We start from the raw sequence: 13,843 nt of genomic DNA on the forward strand, positions 1-13,843 counted from the left end.
CTGTAATTTCTATGGGTGTGCTTACCTCAGAAAGTGTCAATGCCATGCCTGTGGTATACTTATATTTGCATTTTGATGGCGAGAATCGTGTCGTTTTTGCCGTGGAACCATTATACTGCCAAACCTGTACCTTCTTGAAAAGTCACGTAAGAAACGGAAAATTATTTTGTGGATGAAAACGGCTAATGATTAATCCTGTCTGTCAGGTATAATATATGCTGATTGTCTCATTCCCGGACAAGTCAAGAATGACCTAAAAAGCGTTGAAGTGTTAAATTTAGTGGGTTGGTGTTTCTTTATTCAGAACTAGAAAAACTCAGAGGGAGAGATGGGCGGAGAGAATGTTTTGAGCCAAATGAACTGTCAAAATCTGAGGCAATCGAACATTCCAATTAGAATTTTCCCGAGGATTTCGTATTCTTACTAGAATAAATTTGCGAGTATTGCAATCGAACAGAAATTCAATCACCTTTATGTTTTGTTTGCTCCGCAAATTCAACTAGTTTTTGGAACCAAATTAATATTCTAACTCTATTGATTAATTGATCTTCGTTGGTTAATTAATGGCACCAAGAAATGTGCAAAATATTGCGATGCAATCGATTATTATTTTGCACGTAAATCGAATCAAAAATAAAAGTCATTTGAAATGCTAGCTTCTAGCAAGGGTTGCAAGATAATTTAGGAACAAATCCATGCTGCCGAATTGTATTTTGTTTTCTCCGTCTATCTCTCCCTTTGAGTATTTCTATTCAGAACCCTAGGTTGAGGGATTTGGCTTGCCACTTGCCAGCCACTTAGCTGGCCCTGATGCCCGACGAGGCGTCCTCGAGCAGAGTACCTACTTCCCCCAAAAGTCGTTACTGCTTTACCTTCCATGGTTTTGAGCTACGAAGGGGAGACAGCTTTTTAGAGAAAGTAGATTTAGGGTGGACAACTACTTGGACATAAGCGCACTGGCTGTGTTGTTGTTAGATTAGATTAGATTAGATTAGACAACTACTTGGACATAAGCGCCTATTTCTGTCATATCGAGCAGAAACTTCAAATATAACAATGATTCGGAAGCGCAGGACTGCAACGCCTATCATCTGCGAACACCTCGAGTGAAGTCAAATTTATGTGATGCTAATTTAACAGCTCCCGTCTTTTTCTCTACGATTAAGCATGGTTCATGTAATTGCGAAAAATAGAGAAAATTGTCTAGATAATGTTATGGTAAAGCACGATTCACTCAAATTGCGCTCGTCAATTCGAAAACAATTAAATCAATTTTTTAATTGACTATTGCAAGAAATTTAGATTGGTTTTGAGGACATTAATGTGTTGCCTTTTTGCCACATTTAATGTTACATTGTTGGAGCTTTAATATGTTACACGGCAAAAAGTTGTCACATCTAATCCAAATGCACTTGACTTAGTCTGTCATGCGGCACTGCGAATCGAAGTGATTTATCGCTGATTTTCAAGTGATTTGTGTTTTGAAACAAAGTGATTTCTCCTTGAAAAATATGTACTGTATAACACCTTTAAATCAAAATGATTATCATTTGAATTGGCACCACTGTTTTCATCAATTGAATTTGATTAGTTTTGCTTTTGGAAGCAAATGTCAAAATCGCACATGCCAAACATCTCGCGAAGATGGTAAGTCAACAACAAATGAATTAAGAGAAAGAAAGCGATAATTCTCCATTTCCACCCATTTGCATTCTAGAGTGCGAGTATTACGAAATTGTTGCTGTATTTAATAATAGTATATTATTCAGATAAGTTCAATTACAAAAAATGTCAAACTTATCAAATTGATTGCTCAATTTTACTTCTACTACAAGCCTTGTAATGTTGTTCAATATCTCTTGGACACATGTGATCTGGGTAGTAATATGATACACGTTATATGGTTATATTCTGAATAACATATAACAAGGATTGCAACATAACATATAACAACATATAACATATAACAACGATGTGCAATACAATCCTAAAATGAAGTGATTTGCTGTTGATTTCATCTTCCAAGGGATTTACACATCGATTTGCAAGGTTTGGCAAGTATTACAAATTCAACAGCAATTCACTTTACATGAACATGATGTTTTTTTACCGTGTACGGATCAGCAGCGCTGTTGATGTTTTCGTCAGATTCAAGAACTGGATCTCATTACAGCGGGTTGTTCGGAAGTGGTCAAAGCGCCTAACAGAGACGCGCGAAGACTGAAACCAAAAGTTCCAATCGCATGGTCAAATGCGGTTCCAATCGAGCAATGTAGATTAACACGAGCGCTTCACGAGGAAAAGCATGGGGAGTATTGAGATTGAAGTTTAATTTTTGATGATTAAATAATTATAAATAATTTTGCGTATGAAAAGTATACATCATCAATCAAGTCAAATTCGCAACAATTAAAAAAAAAACAGGAACTGCACCCGGAGTTGCTAATAGTTTTCCCCTGTCAGATACAAATCAGATTTCATACGATTTCAATCTAAACGAAAATTCAATTACCAATATGGTAAATTACTTACGCTACATAATCGAGAGTTTTCTGTCACGGCTTGATTGGGAGGAAGCTGAAAAAATTGAACCCACTTATTCCTGACGCTGTTTTTGGGAAACTGACATTTTGTAACGTTTTATTCGTTTTCGTTTCATTTCATTGGAATTTTTTAAATAATGACTAGGGGAAATGCTCCTATAGTTGCAGTACGTTAGTAGCGTTAGGCTCCTATAGTTGTGTACGGAGTCTCCATACACAACTATAGGAACCTAACGCTTCTAACGTACCGCAACTATAGGAGCGTTTACCCTACTGATACGGTTAAAAAAGTATTCATTTTACCTAATCCTCTGGCACAGTCATTAGTTTTCGAAGCCACCGCCTATGATGGTGGTGGCGCTGTTATCGGCATGAGTTTAAGCTACCTACATACGTACTGTGATGCGGCACACGCGGCAAATAAATTTTCCGTATTTGAAGATTTCAGATATACAGGTATCGGAAATAAATGTAAAAAATTGGTTTGGAGTTACATCTGCACATTACTTGCTCTATCTTGGGAACGCATCAATTGAAAATTTTGTTTTTTCATTCATCAAACACCGGATGGATTACAAATAAGTCGATTATGCACTCTAGCGCTCATTTTTGATATGAGGGTACATCATGATAATCATCAGTTCAACGTTTCAACTTTAGGCTATATAAAATGCTATCGCACATATCAAGGGTAACAAAAAATAGTTTTAAAGACCGACATATTTTTGGCCACCTTCCCATAGTGCAGCGATGGGCATGCCACAGACTTTTTGAATTTGGTTCAGTTTTTCAATAAACTTCCATTCAATCCGCCCCGTGTGTGTCTTGAAGACTTGTTTCGCCGCGAACATATTCCTCTCCAATTTCAGCATGTGGCATGCATCCAATATTACAAATACCGGATCGGCACTGACGGGATGCGGAAAGTAAGTCTTCAAATTGGGCCCGTACTTGAGGCATGCCCCCAGCCTATTCGCCATGTTTATGTTAGTGCTGGTACCATCGAACGTAAAAGAGACAACCGTTACTTCAATGTTGGCTAGGTACGTTAGGATATTCTCAACTAGCGAAACTTTCTGGACTGTATCCAAGGAGTCAGTCAAGATGTAGCCGATTGGAATTTTTCAGCTCTCAGTAACTCCGGTTAACATGAACACTAATGCTTCTTTGGCGACCGGCAGCTCATCCGAGCTTTCTGGTAAAAAATCAGAAAATTGTACCACTCCTTCGAAACACTTTTTAAAATCTTTCCATTCCGTTTGCCACCTAATAGCAACTTCGTCCATCATCATTCCTACAAACAATCTCTTTTCAACAGCGTTGTACCAACAATCAATACGAAACTAACGATTTTAAATTGGCTCACCACTTTAGTAGCCTATTGGTCCCAAGCAAACGATTAACGTACCCTATTCTAGTTGAAATTCTATTACTACACTATGTTTGTTTTGATTCGCTATGAAAGTTTGACAGATAACATCAGGGGTGTGTGGATTCATGCAGAACATGCAGGGGTGAGTGAAATAGCTTGGGACTGCTTGGGACCGTTGTTCTGGTACTGAGTGAGCCAAAAATAATAATGATTTTCTTCGGGACCCAGTGGTCTTAGAGTTACCTCTATGGTTGTACTCCTTAGATTTGGCCTTTAGCACTGCCGTAGTCTCAGCAGGTAATCCAGGTTCTCCATCAATAGATTTGTACCAACGAATTAGAGTTCTCGGGTGGGGAAGACGATTTTGGAACAATTTGCGTACGAACTGATACGCACGAGGTGAATAATAGTGTAGAGTGATCGCAAATTTCTTCAGTTCTTCATTGTAGGGCTGTCCTGGTCGGTACGATTCCAGAGTACGAAGCAAAGAATCACTTTCACTGAACACCTACATATCAAAATAAGATTAATAATAGATGTGAACACATATTTTTTTGACGTAGGACTACGTCTGTGATTTCTATATGGGGGTACACTTTGTGAAAACCGAAAATGGAACTTGTAACAAAATAATGAAAGATTTTGAACGCTAATAACTCAACTGCCCCTGAACCAATTTCAATAATTTTATCACCAATCGATCAGATATATTTCTACGCATCTGTCAAAATTAAGACGTTATCATTTTTCAAAATTTCACTATTTAAGATTGCACGAATGTGCAACTGTTGCTTTGAGCACCGATTACCTGTGAAAAGCGATTTCCCTAACACAGATTTCAAAGTTGAATTCGATCCGGTCTCACATTCAATCACAGCGTGGTGAGTGGTGGTGTTCTCCAGTATACAACGAAGGGCTGTCTGCAAGCAACGAGCTGCAGCCCACATGAGCATCCAAAGAAAGAAGAAGAAACCGCACCGCTATTGATCGGAATCAGTAGCTATTCGTGAGTTGCTGTGGGCCAACTATACCAAGCGCGTCATACTAAAGAGTATAAACAGAGAGAACCCCGCTCAAATTCCAATTCCTACACAAAACACAAGCTCCTGCTGCAGTTAACAAATAAGATTTATTATATAAGATCACGTTGTTGTACGTCACCATTGTGTACAACCCAATAAAACTGTCCCTTTTAGTTTTTACATTATGAACAACATTTCCATCAATGATCATGTATAATGTAATAGATGAAACAGTCTACGGTTGAACATCTCTATACAAGAAATAATCCAACCTAACGAAATTTTAATTAAAAATATGTGTGATAAGTCCCGGGATTTTTCAATAGATGGCGACATTGAAAAATGAACATGACTCCGTCATTAGTTTGTGTATGAAGTTTCATTTCATTTAGTCCATTCATTTACAAGCTACAGTCGGTAGAGTGACGCTACTTTTGCGTTCGTAAAAATATTGGGAAAATAGGGAAAAACTTCTGAACAATCATTGCAATGGTTGTAGAAATGTTATCGCACATCGGCCCCTTCTAAGAACAACAGTTTATTGCTGGTTTAGTGTATTTAAATTTAGTCATACAAGCACCGACGACGCACCTCGCTCTAGAAGACCAAAAGGCTACGAATGCGGAAATCGTACAGCAAGTGCATCGAATAGTTTTGAGTGATCGTAAAGTGAAGGTACGTGAGTTAGCTGAAGCCGTGGCCATCTCAAAGGGACGATCTTTTAGAGCTGAAAAAGCTATCGGCGCCATGGGTGCCGCGTTTGCTGACTGTCGACCAGCAGCACGTTGATGATTCAGCGGCCGGTTTGGCGTTGTTGTAGCGTAATCGAGCAGACTTTTTTCAATGTTTTGAGACGATGGATGAACCGTGGGTCCATCACCATACGCCTGAGTTAAATAGGCAATCAACAGAGTGGCTGGAAAGCCACGAAAACAGACCAAAGCGGCCAAAAGACCAACGCTCGGCCGGAAAGTTTATGGCCTCCGTTTTTTTGGGATGCGCATGGAATAATCTTCATCGATTACCTGCAAGAGGGAAGAACAGTTACAAGAGAGTATTACGCAGCGTTATTGGACAAGCTGAACCACGGAATAATTAAAAAAAAAAACGGCTCCATATGGAGAAGAAAATAGTTCTGTATCATCATGATAACGCATCGTCACACACGTCCTTGAAAGCGATGGCCAAATTGAACCAATTACGATTCGAATTGGTTGCTCACCCACCGTATTCTCCAGGCTCCCAGCGACTATTCTCTGTTCCCAAACCACAAGCAGTGGCTCCAGGGAATGAGATTCAGATCGACTGAGGAAGTCATTGTGGAACTCGAGGCGTATTTCGAAGGTTTGAACGTTTCGTACTACATAAAGGGCATCGAAATGCTGGAACATCGCTATACCAAGTGTATCGCCCTCGAAAGCAACTATGTTGAGAAATAAATACAATTCTGTTAAAAAAACGCTTAATTTCATTAAAAAAAATCGCGGGACTTATCAGCCCATGTAGTATAGCATCAATTTTACAAAAATACCAACGCCGGTACAGCAGCAAACGCTTCCTCTGCTAATATATCAAAATTCTCTATATCTTCCTTTTTATAAACCTTCCGACGTCTTAAAGTATGTTTGAAACTAATATAATAACTTTTCACGAAAAAAAAAAAATCAAAAATATATTGAAAAAAAAACGGTTCTTGTTCATCTCCAAACAAGAATTCCAGTTCATCGCTGTAAATAAAATTTATAAAAGCCTTTTCAATTATGTGTATGTATGTATGTATGTATGTATGTATGTATGTATGTATGTATGTATATACAATCCAACTTCCACTGTCCGGCAGTGTTTTTATGGAAGAAAAATGTTTGCAATATAATCTATCATTATTATACTGATCTCATTGCAAACAATTTTAGCCCGGAAGTTGAAAGGTGATAGCTCTGTTGAGATTCAGTAACCCATTTCAGAATGTCTGGTCACTCACGTCCATTCCGAGGTTACTTTCACTTACAACAAGCCCCGCATACACGTAGTACCGATATAAAATGTATATTGGTACTGCGTGTACACTTCCATCATCAAAGCAATTCCTGCTTTGTAGATGGCACGTATTTAGTAGGATGCATTTCATATTTTTATATCTAGTTGTAATCAGTTAGATCTCACCGCTTATGCATTGTGTCCTCGACGTGGAAGTATCGTAGCCTAATCTGCAAATTCATCTTTCTCGGTTTTTGTCCAGGGGCAGAACGCCAATGCTTCCGGAAGTGGAGGCGTAGCACCGGAACACACTAGCACGACGCTACAGCAACAAACTATTCAAACAAAATTCTAGCCCGGGAATTTTCACAATAATTCACAATATTAAAACACTGATAAATTAATCATAATGAATCTATATACACATGATAATAATCATAAAAGTCTTTTCAATTATGTGTTGCTTTAAATATTACGTTTCACACAGACGAGTTTTCTCAAAAACCGTTGGAATGGATCCTTTGACCAGCCGTAGTTTGTTACGAACAACATGAAGTTCATGTGATCCTAAGTGTTTTCCACAGATTCTCTGATTTCCTACCGGTGTAATTTCTTGTCCACAAACTATTTTGATTGCGGTCAGCCACTTCTGTAATTCTGCCTTGTCAGAAGGAAACCTATTCTCTCCACGCGTCTCTGGAGCTAATCATACATTTGGTACGATAGTTTAGTTCAAAAGCTGCAAAACAAAAGAAGCGCTCCAAGCGAATCAATTTTTTTACCTTCATACCGATGTGCATTCAATGATGTTTCAATGATATTTCAATGTTGTATTGTTCAAACCAGTGGTGAAAAAAAGAGAGGAAAAGTGCGAGTTGTGCTTAGTATGACGGAAATTAGCTCCTCCTTGAATGCTAAAGAGTTTTCCATTAAGCGTTTCCTATGTTTAAAGTTGAATAAAACAAACTGTGTGTGAGATATTGACGAGATTTATTTTTCGATTGAAATGCCTATCAATACCAATATGTATGGAATATGACATCATCGGGTTGAATCTCGTTGATGGCTTGAGTAATGTTGGCTTTGAAGGCATCTGTGCACAGTGGTTTTGAAACGTGCGTTTTTTAGTTTATGCAAAAACGGTCCATTTAAGCCATCTAGTGTCTTCGGAGAAGTTTGTGTACTTTAAAAACCCCTTATTTTGGGCTTAGCCATTTCATGATTAATCTACCTAGCAGGGGGATGAAAAATTTACTTTTGTTTGTTTGTCGAGATAGCAAATTGGTGCCTTCAGCAATGTTTTAGACAATATTAAAGCAAACATTTTTGCTGAAAATGTCAACCCACTATCTCTTACGTTTACAGATACATGTAATTTTTTTTGGCAATCAATGTTTTGCAAATAACTTTTCAGGAAGCAATTGTTTGAAATTAGTATGTTCTACACAAATGTTTGTTTTAAAAATATACGCCATTTTGTCATGGAAAGCAAGGTCCTTTCTTCAATATTTCTTAAGATATTCAAGGTTTCGACCCAAAAATGAGCACTATTTCCAACGCCAACAGTTGGGCAAAATTGGGCAAACCAGGCTAATTACATTTGAAAGTATACTTAATATGCTGCCTAATGCATACCAAATCATTAGTCTTCTTTAGTATTCTCTGCTGATCTGCTTATTAAAGGGCGAACACGAAATTATTGCGACACCGAAAATGTCATGCCAATTTTCTTATAATGTTTAGAGTCGGGTAGTTTATACATTTTATACATATATTTACTTAAAAAATCAAAAAAAAAAGTTAATCGATGGAGCCTTGAGTGTAAAATTGAACGCATTTTCGCTTGATGCCCTCCATCAAAGTCTTTACAGTGTCATCCGGTACCAGTTTCTCAGTTTTTTTTCCATTTTCTTAACATGTCCTTCTCGTCTTTGACTGTCTTCTTGCTCTTCCGAAGTTCCCGCTTCATTATTGCCCAGTACTGCTCCACCGGGCGCAGCTCCGGACAGTTTGGCGGATTCATGTCCTTTGGAACAAAATGGACAGAATTGGCCTCATACCACTCCAGGACACTTTTAGAATAGTGGCATGATGCCAAATCTGGCCAAAATAGCGGCGTTTCGTCGTGCTGCTGCAAGAACGGCAAAAGGCGCTTCTCGAGGCACTCAGATTTGTAGATCTCGCCATTTACTGTGCCCTTTGTCACGAAAGGCTCACTCCTCTTTTCCGCAAGAGCAGATGGCCTGCCAAATGAGATATTTGGAGGCGAACTTCGACATTTTCTTCTTCTTAAATTTGTCGTCCACATCGAACTTGCTCTTGCCGGTGAAAAACTCCAACCCCGGAATTTGCTTAAAATCGGCTTTTATATACGTTTCGTCGTCCATCACACAGCAGCCATATTTTGTCAGCATCTTCTCGTAGAGCTTCCGTGCCCGAGTTTTAGCCGTCGATTGTTGCCGCTCATCGCGGTTTTGGAAGTTCTGTACCTTGTATGTATGTAGTCCAGCTCTCTTCTTTGCATTCTGGACGTAGCTCTGCGACATGCCGATCTTTTTAGCCAAATCACGGCTTGAGACGTTGGGATTTGCTTTAATCATCCGCTTCACCTTTCCCTCCGTCTTTTTGTTCTCCGGTCCCGGTTTTCTTCCAGCTCCTTTGCCGTGGTTCAACGTCAACCGCTCCTGCAACCGCTTCAACACTCTGGAGACGGTTGAATGGTGAATGTTCAACATTTTTCCCAACTGCCGGTGCGACAGGTCAGGAAATTCCAGGTGTTTGGAAAGAATTTGTTCTCTCAACTTGCGTTGGTTCACCTCCATTTTCGTTGAATCGAAAAACACGACTTCGAGTTTGACAGCATGTACACAATACACATCAATGAGAAAGTGTGCAAAATTTGGTTGATTTTTACCCAATGGTAAAAAAGTTATGCCCTGTAGAATATGTCGCAATAATTTCGTGTTCGCCCTTTACCAAACTATAGGGTCACGACTTCCCGTATAATTGTGTCACTGTTGCTCTTTTTTATATATACCGGAAATACGCATGATGAACATTAAAAAAAACATTACTACCTCAAATGATTTCTACCTATATCTCAATATAGTTATGTTTCATCAACCATTTCATGCAATATCAAAGAAAAAATAATTCATCGCTACCCATTTCCTCGTCACTTTCAGAACTGTCGCTTACTTCACTTTCACCATCGATGCATCAGTAGATGGAAATATAAGAGTTTGAGCATCTTCAGACAAAGGCAGTTTTGCCTGTTTCGGAAGTGGTCTTATTGTTCAAATTAACGGGTCAGATGGTTCAAGCAGACGATTCAGAAGGTCGATGTTTGTTGCTGTTCGGGAGATTGTTCGTGTATGGTCCATCCGAAAGCGCCTTATGTCTTTATTTCTTGACTCCTGGGCCTCCTCAGATAACTGCCCTCAAGAAAAGATTGTATGATCGTCGGGCCATGGATAAATATCTTATGCACCGTTACAGGCAAATACAATCACGGGTATTCTGTTCGTTCAGTCAACCGGTTACTACAAAATACACCGAGAATCACATTCCGGGAAAAATAAGCAGATCGGAAGGAAGACTACTGATTTAGTGTGCATTGGGCAGCATATTTTAGTATACTTTCAAATGTAATTAAAGCGGCGCCGATGGTGTAGTGGTAAGCATGATTACCTTTCACCCCAGCAGGCCTGGGTTCAATCCCAGTCGGCGCCGCCGGGATGTTCTGAGGCATAACATCTCTGATCACGTCTTCCTTCGGAAGAGAAGTAAAGCCGTTGGTCCCCGGTTCATGAGTTAATGGGTCGATAGGTAGGGTTCAGGTGTGGGAGCTACCTCCCTGGCGTCGGTAGCATTGGCGCTCAGCACGGAAAACAAGATCGACGGAAAACAAACCAAGGAGAAAAAAAATGTAATTAACCTGGTTTGCCCAATTTTGCCCAACTTCAAGCTGTTGGCTTCGGAAATAGTGCTGATTTTGGGTCAAAACATTGAATATCTTAAGAAATATTGAAGATAGGAACTTGCTTCCCAAGACAAAATGGCATTTTGTTAAAATCACATATTTGTGTACAACATACTAATGTCAAAAATAGCTTCCTGAAAAGTTATTTGCAAAACATTGATTTCCTGAAGGCTCTTTAAAAAAAAAATACATATCTCGGTAAGCATAAGAGATAGTGGGTTGACGTTTTCAGCAAAAATGTTTGATTTAATGTTGTCTAAAACTTTGCTCAAGATACCAATTTGCTATCTCGACAATCAAAAAAAGTAAGTTTTTTAATCTCCCTCCTAGGTAGATTAATCATTAAATGGCTTAAGAAGGGGCTTTTTAAGTGCACAAACTTCTCCGAAGACACTATATGGCTTAAATGGACCGTTTTTGCATAAACTAAAAAAAACGCACGTTTTGGCTTTTTTAAACCACTGTGCGGTGGTTTGCGGCTTATTGACATAGACCTGCGACTTAACATAACCCCACAAGAAAAAGTCTAACCGTTCATCCAGAAATGGGCCTCGTCACTGAAGAAGATTTTTCGGGCAAAATCGGGGTCTGTTTCCAACTGCTCCAAACCCCCCAATCAGCGAACATACGGCGTTGTCTAAGATCGTTAAGCTTGAGCTCCTGGCTCGATTGGATCTTGTATGAATTTGCCAAGTTGAAGCCTGCGAGAGGCCTAGTTAATGTGCGCGGTGCCGAATCGACTGCCGCGGGTTATCCTTTCACACTTTCGCGTACAGTGGCCATATTCTCGGCAGACCTTGCGTCTCGTTGAAAACCTTACCTCAATCCAAAGTGTTTCTTGTTAATTGGCAAGGTCATGTGGTATTCGGTCATGGCGAGAATTTTAATGTACCACTTCAACGCATTTGACCACAAAGGTTTGGTTGCTGGGTACATTATCAAAGAGCTTTGGGGGTGAGGTGACAATAATTTATGGTGGTCCTGAAAAGAACCGTTTGGTCGTGATGCTGAGCTATTAAGGTGTTCAACACGGATGAGGTTTGCGAGCTTAGTGTTGTTTGGAACGAGGGTGACACGCTTGGCATAGATAGCCCACAACAGCTCACGATGTACAACTGAATCCGATCAGTAGCGTTGTGGCTTCTTCCTCCTTCTTCGGTGAATCGAGGGCTCTTGAGGGCAGCCTTGATAGCTAGCTGCATGCGGGATGCCTTTCATTATGTACTGAAGAAAAACCACCACACACGGTGATTGAATAAGCACTGTCCGCCGCGACCGGATGGAATACGATTTTGAAATCTGTGTTAGGAAAAGCGCTGTTTGCAGACAATTGGTGATCATTTTGATCACCATTGCAACAGTTGGAAATTTGTGTTATTTTCAATAGTGACCTATTGAAAATTGATCAAGTGTTCATTTTAGCAGATTCTTAGAAGAATTTTCAATCGAATGGCTTGTTCAGAATTAAAATTCATCAAAAAAAAGGTTAGTCACTTTTATTCATTCGTATGGAAAATTGCCTTAAAGCGTAGGTTACTCAACGGATGAGTAACTTATACCTTGTACAGACATACAAAGTTCACTGTTGTATTACCGTTAAACGGCTTTAAGCTAGTACCACAAACTGTACTTTTTGAGGTACTAGATTAAATAAGTACAACGGTACTAATTTTTATATCTGTCTGTGGAACTACGCTTTTAAAAATTTCTTCATATGAATGAGTAAAAGTGACTCACTTTCTGAGTAAGATTTGTTTTCAGTGTACAACGCAACGAACACTCCTGTTTATCACTCGGCAGTCAAACTTACTACTAAACTATTAAAATATTTGTTTATTTACTTATTGTCTTGTAGCTTACAATTATTGTACATTTCAATTGATTTAGCCCGAAAGCTCTTCATCTTTGGTGATTATGTTTGTAACAAGTTACTGTTTGATTTTAGTCTTACATTGTAATAGTTTACATTTGTCTTTTAAGGAAAGCATATTTGTTGATTTAATTAGAAAGTTTGATATTCTACCTAGTTACCCTAGTTGCCCAACCTATCGTGCCAGAACCCTAATGATCTGTTGATCGGATCGCATGCAGCAATCTATCTCTGAACCTTTCGATGGTAGCAGTTCTCCGTAACGCCAAGGTCTGAAGACCAGCCAGGCGGTGGACCTCAGAATTTCTAGTACGCGGTGGACTGTTGAGGATCATCCTCAGGATCTTGTTCTGGATCCTTTGTAGTTTGATGAGAATGTACGTAACTCTCCCAGATTGGCAACCCGTACTCTATGACGGGAAGGATTATTTGCTTGTAGACAGCAAGCTTGTTTTTCGGGGATAGGGTGGATCTCTTATTGATTAGCGGGTACAACGACCTTATCAAGATGTTGCATTTTGTTTGTGTTTTGTCAACATGCTCCCTGAAAATCAGCTTGCTGTCGAGTGTTAGGCCGAGGTAGACTACCTCTTTGGACCACTCCACCACTGTGCCGCTTAGGCAGATTTTGTCATTCTCAGACGGAACAAGTGTGGAAAAATTATGACCTGGGTCTTCGCCACGTTGATACGGATCTTCCAGCTGTTGAAATACTCAGATAGGACATCCAAGCCTCTCTGGAGTTTGCTAGTGAGAGCTCCGATTACTCTACCCTTGTAGCCGATGGATGTGTCGTCTGCAAACAGAGACAACGATCCACCATCAGGGAGAGCCGGAATATCGGAGGTGAATAGATTGAACAGGATGGACCCAAGGATACTTCCTTGGGGCACACCTGCACCGATGATAAAGGCATCCGATGTGATGCCATTCAGAGAGACCTGGAAAGACCTGTCCGATAGATAATTTTGTATGATCTTCATGAGGAAGATCGGAAGACCGTATCGATGCAACTTGTACACCAGGCCATCATGCCAGACATTGTCAAACACTTTTTCAACGTCTAACAATGCCAGA

The 13,843-nt window shown here is 39.7% G+C and overlaps 1 protein-coding gene across 1 annotated transcript in view; it reads left to right on the forward strand.

Moving 5' to 3' along the window:
* Positions 1 to 13,843, forward strand: part of Nmdar2 (NMDA receptor 2) — a 38,065-nt gene that overhangs the window by 17,794 nt on the left and 6,428 nt on the right. The gene's annotated exons all lie outside the window — the stretch shown is intronic.

This window comes from Ochlerotatus camptorhynchus, unplaced genomic scaffold (genome assembly GCF_037179485.1).
Source record: "Ochlerotatus camptorhynchus isolate MF236.1 unplaced genomic scaffold, CSIRO-AGI_Acam_v1.1 ptg000325l, whole genome shotgun sequence".
NCBI lineage: Eukaryota > Metazoa > Arthropoda > Insecta > Diptera > Culicidae > Ochlerotatus > Ochlerotatus camptorhynchus.